This window comes from Amborella trichopoda, chromosome 11, assembly GCF_054954075.1.
Source record: "Amborella trichopoda isolate Santa Cruz 75 chromosome 11, AtrichopodaSantaCruz75HAP2 v2.0, whole genome shotgun sequence".
NCBI classification, from domain to species: Eukaryota; Viridiplantae; Streptophyta; class Magnoliopsida; order Amborellales; family Amborellaceae; genus Amborella; species Amborella trichopoda.
This window is the reverse complement of record NC_142346.1, coordinates 22,248,481-22,260,691: the sequence shown is the minus strand read 5'-3', so window position 1 is coordinate 22,260,691 and position 12,211 is coordinate 22,248,481. Positions and strand designations below refer to the sequence as shown.

General features: G+C 38.6%; 1 pseudogene; it reads right to left on the bottom strand.

Moving 5' to 3' along the window:
• Positions 1 to 4,418: 4,418 nt before the first annotated feature.
• LOC110008315 (uncharacterized) lies at positions 4,419 to 9,862 on the bottom strand (annotated as a pseudogene).
• Between the last annotated feature and the right edge of the window lie 2,349 nt (positions 9,863 to 12,211).

Below are 12,211 nucleotides of genomic sequence, written 5' to 3'. Positions count from 1 at the left end.
AAACTTCGTAAGGAAGGAAATTTGGTGGAACTTTTTGGGGACGTGTTTGGGGAACGTGGGGCAAAAAGTAGGGTGCACAATTGTGCACAAGGCGCCACAATTGCACGCAACAAAACAACACGATTTTCATGCGAATCGCACGCGTCTAGTTGAGCGTGCGCTGTGGCATGTGCACTAAAATTTGTACGGAGGGCAATTTGTTGGAACTTCTTGCGCACGTGTTAGGGAGAACATGGGGCAAATAGTTGGGTGCACAATTGTGCTCAAGCCACCACAACAGTGCACAAAAAAACCTCACGGTTTTCGCACAAATCGTACACATTGAGTTTAGTGCATGCAGTGCGCATAACTTTATACGTACTACAATTTGGTGTCACTTTTTGCGCACGTGTCTGGGACAACGTGGGAAAAATAGTAGGGTGCACAATTGTGCACATGCCGCCACAATTGCGAGTAAAAAAAGGCACAATTTTCGTGCGAATCACATGTGTTGAGTTGAGCGCGCGCGATGCACATGTGCACTTTACTTCGTATGGAGGGCATTTTTGTGGCGCTTCTTGCGCACGTGTTTTAGGGAACATGGGGCAAATAGTAGGGTGCACAATACACAACCTGCCAAAATTATGCACAAAAAAATGGCACAATTTTCGCGTGAATCGCACGCGTTGAGTTGAGCATGTGCACTAAACTTCGTATGGGGGGCAATTTGGTGGCACTTCTTATGCCTGTGTTTGGGGAACATGGGGTAAATAGTAGGTTTCACAATTGTGCACAAGCCACCACAATTGCACCCAACAAAACAACACGATTTTCGAGCAAATCACACATGTTGAGTTAAGCGCGCGGTGCGCATGTGCACTAAAAGACGTACGGAGGCCAATTTGGTGGCAATTCTTGTGCACGTGTTTAGGGGAACGCGGAAAAATAGAAAGGTACATAATTGTGCTCAAGCCGCCACAATTGTGCGCTAAAAAACGACAAGGTTTTCTTGCGAATCGCTCAAGTATAGTTGTGCTCGCGGGGTGCACATGTGCAATAAACTTCATCCGGAGCGCAATTTAGTGGCACTTCTTGCGCACATGTTTTGGGGAACATGGGAAAATAGTAGGGTGCACAATTGTGCACAAGCCGCCAAAGTTGTACACAAAACAATGTCACGGTTTTCGTGCGAATCGTGCCCATTAAGTTGGTAGCGCACTAACCTTCATACAGAGGGCAATTTAGTGGCACTTCTTGCGCCTGAGTTTGGGGGAACATGGGGCAAATAGTAGGGTGCACATTTGTGCAAGGGCTGCCACAATTGCGCACAAAAAATGACACGGTTTTCGCGTGAATCGCACGTGTTTAGTTGAGTGCGCGCGGTGCGCATGTGCACAAAACTTCATACATAGGGAAATTTGGTGCACTTCTTGCACACGTGTTTGGGGAACGTGGGGCAAATAGTAAGGTGCAAAATTGTGCACAAGCTGCCACAATTGCACGCCAAAAAATGGCACGTTTTTCTCGCAAATCGCACGAGTTGAGTTGAGAGCGCACGGTGCGCATGTGCACTAAACTTCGTACAGAGGGAAATTTGGTGGCACTTCTTGCGCACGTGTTTGGGGGAATGTGGGGCAAATAGTAGAGTGCACAATTGTGCCCAAGCCGCCACAATTGCGCATAAAAAAATGGCACAGTTTTCGCGTGAATTGCACGTGTTGAGTTGAGCATTCGTGGTGCGCATGTGCACTAAACATCGTACGGAAGGCAAATTGGTGGCACTTCTTGCTCACGTGTTTGGTGCAACGTGGGGCAAATATTAGGGGCACAATTTTTCACAAGCCGCCACAATTGCTAGCACACAAATGGCACGGTTTTTGCACGAACCGCACTTGTTGAGTTGAGGGCATGCGACGCGTGTGCAGTAAACTTCATACACAGGGCAATTTGGTGGCAATTCTTGTGCACGTGCCTAAGGGAACAAGGGGCAAATAGTAGGGTGCACAAATTGCCACAATTGCATGCAAAAAAATGCCACTGTTTTCTCATGAATCACACGTGTTGAGTTGAGCGCGACCAATGCGCATGTGCCACAAAATTCGTATAGAGGGAAATTTGGTGGTACTTCTCACGCACTTGTTTGGGGAAATGTCGGACAATTGTACACAAACCACCAAAATTGTGCGTAAAAAAACTGCATGGTTTTCGCCCGAATCGCACGGGTTGATTTGATTGCGCGCGGTGCGCAGGTGCACTAAACTTCGTACGAAGGAAACTTTGGAGGCACATATTGTGCACTTATTTGGGGGAACGTGGGGCAATAAGTAGGGTTCACAATGGTGCTCAAGCTGCAAAAATTACGGGCAAAGAAACGACACGATTTTCGCGTGAATCGCACCCGTCGAGTTGAGAGCGTCGTGCGCATTCGCACAAAACTTCATACAGAGAGCAATTTGGTGGCACTTCTTGCCCATGTGTTTGAGGGAACGTGGGGTAAACACTAGGGTGCATAAGTGAGCAGAGGCTGCCACAATAAGTAGTAATAGTACTAGTAATACTACTAGTAGTAGTACTATTACTAGTACTAATGCTATTAATATTACTACTTAATACTACTACTAGTATTAGTAGTACTAATAGTAGTAATAGTACTAGTATTAATAATATACTAGTAATACTCATACTATAAGTAATAATAGTAATAATACTAGGTATTACGACTAATAGTAGCAGTATTAATACTACTAATAATACTATTAATAATATTAATGCTAGTAGTAGTACTACTTACTATAATAATATTAGTATTATTATAGTAATATTAGTAATAGTACTTTTACTAGTAGAATTAGTACTAGTATTAGTACTACTAGTACTTAATAGTATTAATACTACTACTAATAGTTGTACTCTTAGTACTAATAATATTAGTAGTATTATTACAACTAATACTACAATACTACTATTACTACTATTACTAGTACTAAGTATTATTAGTAGTAATACTAGTAATAGTACTATTAGTACTAGCACTAATAGTAGTACAATAGTAATAGTAGTATTATTATTATAGTACTAAATAGTATAGTAATAGTACTACTATTAGTGGTATTACTATTACTGTTAGTACTAATAATAGTACTACTTATATGATATTTGTGTTGGTTCTATCAACGAAACGAAGAAGTTTTGGGTCTTTATCTTTTGGAAGGCTCAGTCCCACACTCTGACATCAATGGTGGGAACAACCTTTGCACTCCGGCACTCCAATGAACAGCAGTTCTCCGCCTTACTAAATTGAGAATAGTGGTCGATCTCAGTGAAGGCAGTGTAGGAAACGAGCTTTGCCAGTGGTATCCAAGTCTTGTCAAAGCCCTCTTCTACTTTTTCTTTGCAAGAGCAAACTCTTGAACGAGGGCTTTGACAAGACTTAGCATAGCCACCCTCTCAAACTTAAGCTTTGACAAGACTTAGCAACATCAAAGCAGTCGTTGTTGAGAGCTTTTTTCTGTTGCAAAGAAAAAAGTTTGAGAGTTCTTTGCTTAACATGAAAACAAACGCCCAGCCAATAGTTAGACCTTGCTACCACTAGCAAAGCAAATGCAAAAAGCCAGCAAGCGTAGGCTCGAAAGCCAAGAAGCAAGGGCGCTAATGCACTGCTAGCGCATCCATTTTTTCTCTGGCTCAAAAGCAAGACACAAGGGCGCTAACGCGCCGCGCTGCTAGCACATCCGTTTTCTTGCTGGAGTGCACTAGCACCCAACAAACTACAGCTCGAAAGCAAGCAGCAACGGTTTTAATGCGCCGCTAGCACATCTGTTTTCTTGCTTGTCTTCACACCTACGTGGACGCAAACGCACATAGTTTTCTTCGTAGCTAGCGCACCCAGTAAGAAAACGTATGAGCAATCACCCAAACGGCTTTCGTACTAGCGCGCAGTAAGAAAACGGATGCGCTACCACGCAATAGCTTTCGCACTAGCACACTCTCCCATTGCTTAGTGTAGTTTTCTTCTCTTCAACAACGAGGGCTTTGACAAGACTTGGCTACCTAGAGGAGTAAGTGCTTGCTTTGATGTGTAGCCAACGAGCAAGAAGATGTGTGGCAAGTTGAGTAGACTTCACGAGCTCTTTGGCTAGCTCCATGCTTACACACCTCACTTGCTTTCAAGAGTTGCATTCGTAACTTTTAGTTATATTCACATGGTGATATTATCTCTTTCCAAGAGTACTACCCCGTATGTAGTCTCTGTCTGGGGAGACAGGTGTGTAGAGAGGTCGCTCACTTCAATTCCCGTCCCGTTAGCATCTCCGATCCGAGATCAAGGATTACTCCATTAGGTCTTATCTTCAGTCTGGAGCCGGGCGGTAGCTGGTAATAGACCTACTTACCTTGTCAGCAGTAGAGCTCACCTTTGTTCTATTGGTTTGGTGGGGCGGCTACCAAGACGATTTCTTTATGCCCATCAAAGGACCTCGAGATGCTAATCCACGAAACAAGGCGACTTGTGGAAATACATCGATTTCTTATTCATGCAAATGAACTTTTTTTTGGCAACTTGGACAACTTATAACGATGTTTGTCTTGCATATCACTAGGAAGATTGGGATCTTTACAAAAGGTTTTATAAAGCTTTCGTCTCAATTCGTATTTAGCCGCGAGCAAATCTATGCTTGTGATGTCGTATTTTTCGCTTCTCCAACCTCTTACTGATAATCCCCCTCATCTTTTTGTAAAAAGCAGCTCCACGATGGTTAAGTCTCATCTTGTGTGTTGGCCGAAGGGGCATTAGTCAAATTGAACCCTCGAATATGATCGAAGATCTCAAAATGATCTTCCAATTCTGGGGATAATTCACAAAACTCCGTTTCCATCGAGAATTGACATTATAGTCGAGATTTCTGACCAAAAAATTAGACGTACCATGCTCTCGGAGAGTGCATTGTCGTGCTAGGTCACTGACATATCCAGCATCTTTTTCAGACCCCAAGAATTGATTGGATTGAAGCGCCTTTCCTGTCGAACCTCTAACCGTGCGCAATGTCCATAGCCAATCTTCCATTTTTTATTTTGAAATTAGAGTGTGCCTGTGGAAGTACTACAACTAATATTAGTACTTACTAATACTACTACTAGTATTAGTATTATTAGTAGTACTACTATTAATACTACTACTGAAGTATCAGTACTTAGTACTAGTACCACTAATAGTTGTAGTACTTGTAATATTAGTAGTAGTATTAGTATACTAGTACTACTACTACTAATAGTAGTTATAGTACTACTAATGGTAGTAGTAATAGTATTACTAATAGTACTAGTACAAATTGTACAAATACCACTATTAGTAACACTTTAAAAATCAGCCTCGGTCCATATTGCGTGACCCTAAACAGCTCAGCCTCGGTCCACACTAAATGACCATAAAGCTGCGGTCCATACTGCATGACCCTAAACTGCTCAGCCTCGGTCCATACTACCCTAAAATGCTCAACCTCAATCCATATTGCATGACCCTAAACAGCTTATCCTATGTCCACACTAAGTGAACCAATGCTGCTCTACCTCGGTCCATACTGCATGACTCTAAACTGCTCAGCCTCGCTAAACTGCTCAGGATCAGTACATACTGTATGACCCGAAACTGCTTAGGCTCGGTCCATATTGCATGACCCTAAACTGCTCAGCCTCAGTCCATACTGTAAGACCCTAAACTTCCCAGCCTTGGTCCATACTGCATGACCCTAAACTACTTAGCCTTGGTCCATACTGCATGACCCTAAACTTCTCAGTCTCAGTCCATACTCCATAATCCTAATCTGCTCAGCCTCGGTCCATACTGCATGACCCTAAACTGCTCAACCTCGGTACATACTGCATGACCCTAAACTGCTCAGCCTCGTTACCTACTACATGACCCATAACTGGTCACCCTCAGTACCAGCACATACTAGCATTTGTACTGCATGGACCTCGATTGGAGGTCCATGTACATACATGTATACATACATGTATGTAAATAGTATGCACATACTATGTACATACTATATAGTACTACATGTAGTACTATGTACGTACTATGTAGTACTACATAGTATTTACTATGTACTACATAGTACATATGTACTATGTACATACTAGTACATATGTACTATGTACACACTAGTACATATGTACTATGAACATACTAGTACATATTATGTACTAGTACTACATAGTACATATGTACATACTAATACATAGTATGTACTACATAGTACTAGTATGTAGTACTACTATGTAGTATGTACTATGTACACACATAGTATATAGTATGTACATACTAGTACTACATAGTACTAGTACGTACATACTAGTACTGCATAGTACTAATATGTACATATGTAGTACTATGTAGTCATAGTACAACATATGTATGTAGTTCATAATACTATGTAGTACAACATATGTATATACTATGCACTACCTAATATGTAGTCCTATGTACTATATACTATGTACTATGTACTACATATGTAGTACATAGTACTATATACATGTAGTATGTAGTACATACTATATGTTGTACTACATATGTACACATAGTACTATGTAGTACATAGTACATAGTACATATGTACTATATGTACATATGTAGTATTTAGAATGTACTACATACTAGGGGTACATATGTATTACATATGCTACATATGGACATGCACATATGTACTATGTGCTATCTGCTATGTACTACATATGCTACATATGTATATGTACTATGTACATATATGTACATGTACATATGTATTATGTACTATGTACTACATATGTACTATGTATTATGTACTACATATGTAGTTTGTACTATGTACTACAAATGTAGTACTATGCACTACATAGTACTACTATATGTAGTACATAGTATGTACTATTACTATATGTATATATATGTACATGTACTAGTACGTATGTACTAGTAGTATAAGTACATGTACTACTAGTACTACATGTACTATTAGTACATATGTACTAGTGTACATGTATATATATGCACATGTACATGTAGTACATGTATGTATTATGTACATATGTAGTATGTACTACTAGTACTAGTAGTATAGTACACACTAGTATTAGTTTGTAGTACTATTACTAGTATTATTAGTATAGTACACACTACTATTAGTATGTAGTACTAGTACTAGTACTAATAGTATGTATTAGTATATACTACTAGTACTAAAGTTTTAGTACATACTCTTATTAGTATATACTACATACTAGTAGTAGTAGTATGTAGTACATTCTAAATACTATTATGCACATACTACTACTAGTAGTATGTACATACTAGTAGTATGTACTACTAGTACTAGTACTACTAGTATGTACTAGTAGGAGTAGTACTACTACTAATAGTAGTACTCGTAGAATGTTGTATTTACTAGTAGTAGTATATACATACGGGTAGTAGTAATACTACGAGTAGTATGTACTAGTACTACTGGTAGTAATACACACTAGTATGTACTAGTAGTACTAATACTACTAGTACATATGTACTACTAGTAGTACTAGTATGTACTAATATGTACTACTAGTACTGCTACTAGTCCTACATACTAGTACGTAGTAGTACTACTAGTAGTTCTAATACATATGTAGCATGTAGTACTAGTACATATGTAGTATGTACTAGTACTAGTAGTAGTACATGCTACTAGTACTGCTACTACTAGTACATATGTACTAGTAGTATTACATTCTAGTATGTAGTACTAATACATATAGTACTACATAGTATATACTAGTTGTGATATTTACATAGTACTAGTACCAATGTAGTAGTACAAGTAGTACATTTGTAGTACTACTACATATGTACATGTACTACATATGTAGTGGTACATATTACATAGTACATCTGTACATGTACTACTAGTAGTACATATTACATAGTACTATTAGTACTAGTATAGATATGTACTAGTACATATGTGCATGTACTACTAGTAGTACATAATACATAGTACATATGTACTACTAATACATATGTACTACTAGTACATATGTATATGTTTTCATGTATACTATGTACTAGTACATATACTACTAGTATATATGTACACATATGTACTAGTAGTACATACTACATATGTACTAGTATGTACTAGTAGTACATGTACTAAGACATAGCACACATGTGCTAGTAGTACATACTAGTGTACATATGTATTCTAGTACTACTAGTATGTACTACTACTGCTACTAGTATGTACTACTACTAGTATTACTAGTATGTACTACTACTACTTCTACTAGTACTACTAATATGTACTACTACTACTGCTACTAAGATGTACTACTACTAGTATGTACTACTACTACTGCTACTAGTATGTATTACTACTAGTACTACTAGTATGTGCTACTACTCTTACTACTAGTACTACTAGTACTACTAGTACTAGTAGTATATACTACTCGTAGTAGTACTACTAGTAGTATGTACATACAACGTACTACTAATAATATGTACTAGTAGTACTAGTAGTATGTACATACAACGTACTACTAGTGGTATGTACTAGTATTACTAGAAGTATGTACAAACAACATACTACTACTATTAGTCGTAGTACTACTAGTAGTATATACATACTAGTGGTACTACTACATAATAGTATGTAGTGTACCAGTAGTATGTACTACTAGTAGTACTACTAGTATGTACATACTATTAGCAGTACTAGTAGTACTAGTACTAGTAGTATGTACATACTAGTAGTAGTATATACATACTAGTACCAGTACTAGTATGTACATATTAGTATTAGTATTACTAGTAGTAATACTACTAGTGTAAGTATGTACATACTAGTATTAGTACTAATACTACTAGTACAACATATGTACTAGTATTAGTAGCACATGTGTACTAGTACATACTAGTAGTACTAGTACATACTAGTATGTATTAATACATAGTACATACCAGTACATTAGTACATACTAGTTGTACTAGTATGTATTTGTACATAGTACGTACCAGTACATTAGTACATATTAGTAGTACTAGTACTACTAGTACATACTAGTAGTATTAGTCCACTAGTACATACTAGTATGTATTACTACTAGTACTGTTAATACATACTACTAGTAGTAGTACTCCTAGTATGTACTAGTAATAATAGTACCACTACTACTAGTACATATTAAGAGTACTACTACTAGTACATACTAGTAGTATATACTACTACTAATACTAGTATGTACATACCACTACTGCTAGTATGTACATACTAGTAGTACTAGTAGTACTACTACTAGTACAAATATGTACATAGTACTAATGTGTACACACTAGTTGTATTAATACATACTATTACTATTAGTACGTACTACATATTAATACTAGTATGTACTAATACTATTAGTACTAGCAGTACATACTAGTATATACTACTCGTACTAGTACCTACTACATGGTCATAAAGAAATTGTCTTTTTAGCTTCCCACCAAACGAATTGAACAAAGGTGGGCTTTGCTGTTGACAACGTAAGTAGCTCCTTTGCCGGCTACCGACTGGCTCCGGATAGAAGAAAAGACCTAACGGAGAAATCCCTGATCTCGGATTAGAGATGTTAAAGGGACAGGAATCAAAGTGGGGGACCTCTCTGGTGTAGTACTCTTGGAAAGAGAAAATTTCACTGTGTGAACATAACAAAAAGTTACGAATGTAACTCCCGGAAGCGCGTGAGGTGCGTAAGCACGGAGCAAGCCAAAGAGCTCGTGAGGTCTACTCCACTTGCTACACATCTTCTCGCTCAGTGCTCGTTGGTTACACTTCAAAGAGCGCACTGGCTCCGCTAGGTAGCCAAGTCTTGTCAAAGCCCTCATTGTTGAAGAGAAGAAAACTACACCAAGCAATGGGAGAGAGCGCTAGTGCGTAAGCCATTGTGCAATAGTGCATCCATTTTCTTAGTGCGCGCTAGCACGAAAGCCTTTGCGTGATAGCTCATATGTTTTCTTGCTGGGGGCGCTAGCTGCGAAGAAAACTACATGCGTTAGCGCACACGGAGGCGAGAAAAGACAAGCAAAAAAACAGATGCGCTAGAGGCGCGTTTAAACCCTTGCTTCTTGCTTTTGAGCTGTAGTTTGTTGGGTGCTAGCGCACTCCAGCAAGAAAACGGATGCGCTGGCAGCAAGGCGCATTAGCATCCTTGCGTCTTGCTCCAGCAAAAAAAACTGATGTGTTAGCGGCATGTTAGCGCCCTTGCTTTTTAGCTTTTGAGCCTACGCTTGCTGGCTTTTTGCTCTTGCTGTGCCAGTGGTAACAACGAGCTTTGTCAGTGGTAGCAAGGTCTAACTATTGGCTGAGCTTTTTGCTTTTATTTTAAGCAAAGAACTCTCAAACTTATGCTTTGCAAGAGCAAAAAGCCCTCAACAACGACTGCTTCTATGTTGCTAAGTCTTGTCAAAGCCCAAGTTTGAGAGGGTGACTTTGCTAAGTCTTGTCAAAGCCCTGGTTCAAGAGTTTGCTCTTGCAAAGAAAAAGTCGAAGAGGGCTTTGACAAGACTTGGATACCACTGGCAAAGCTCGTTGCCTACACTGCCTTCACTAGAATCGACCAGTATTTCAATTTAGTAAGGTTGAGAACTGTTGTTCAATAGAGCTCCGAAGTGTAGAGGTTGTTCCCACCATTGAGGTCAGAGTGTGGGACTGAGCCTTCCAAATGATAAAGACCCAAAACTTCTTCATTTCGTTGATAAAACCAACGCAAATATCATATTAACTCTCTCTCGTCCAAATAAGAGTTTCCGAGAGTGACTTGAAGAAATTCTCTTCATTCCAAAGGTGCCCCCCAGAACAAACCTCACCCCTCTTCCTCCCGAATTGAAAGACCCTCGCCCTGCTTCCTATTAGTACTTAGCACAACTAATAGCACTAGTACTATTAGTAGTAATAATAGTATTAATACCTAATACTACTAGTATTAGTACTACAAATAGAACTACTACTTAGTAGTAGTACTAGCACTAGTAATAGTAGTAGTACTAGTACTACTAGTAATAGCATTAGTAATACTAGTAAGTACTACTAATACTACTATTAGTAGCACTTGCTAGTAGTACTTACTAGTAGCAGTACGTACTAGTAGTACTTAGTATTAGTAATATTATTAGTATTAAAAGTAGTACTACTAATACTATTAGTACTACTACTAGTACTACTATTAAGTAGTAATAATTTCACTAGTATTAGTACAATAGTTTTAGTAGTACTATTATTATTACTAATAGTAATAGTAATACTACTAATAGTAGTACTATTATTATACTATTTAGTACTATAATAATAATACTACTATTACAATTACTATTGTACTGCTAGTAGTACTAAGTATTAGCACTAGTACTAATAGTACTACTACTAGTATTACTACTATAATACTTAGTACTAGTAATACTAGTAGTATTTACATACTAGGGTTATGCAGTATGTACATAGTACTACTAGTAGTATCTACTACTAGTAGTACAATGGACTACATTTAGTAGTATTATGTACTATATATAGTAGTACAACTGCTAGTAGTACTATTACTGGTTGTACTACTACTAGTAGTACCACTACTAGTAGTAGTACTAGTTTAGGGTCATGCAGTATGGACCAAGGCTGACTAGTTTAGGATCATGCAGTCTTGACTGAGGCTAAATAGTTTAGGGTCCTGTTGTATGGATCGAGGCGGAGTAGTTTAGGATTACGCAGTCTTGATCGAGGCTGAGCAGTTTAGGGTATGCAGTATGAACCGAGGTTGAGCTGTTTAGGTTAATGCAATATGGACGGAGGTAGAGCAGTTTAGGGTCATGCAATATGGACCGAGGCTGAGCTGTTTAGGGTCATGCAATATGGATCAAGGTTGAGCAGTTTAGGGTCTTGCAGTATGGACTGAGGCTGAGCTGTTTTGGGTCAGCCAGTATGGATGAGGCTGAGCAGTTTAGGGTCATGCAGTATGGACTGAGCTTCAGCAGTTTAGGGTTATGCAATATGAACTGAGACTAAGTAGTTTAGGGTAATGCAATATAGACTGAGCCCAAGCTGTTTACGATCACTCAGTAAGAAACGAGATTGACAAATTTATTGTTGCTAAGCAGTTTTGAGTCATGCAATATGGACCAAGGCTGAGCTGTTTAGGGTCCTTACAGTATGGACCGAGGCTGAGCTATTTAGGGTCATACAATATG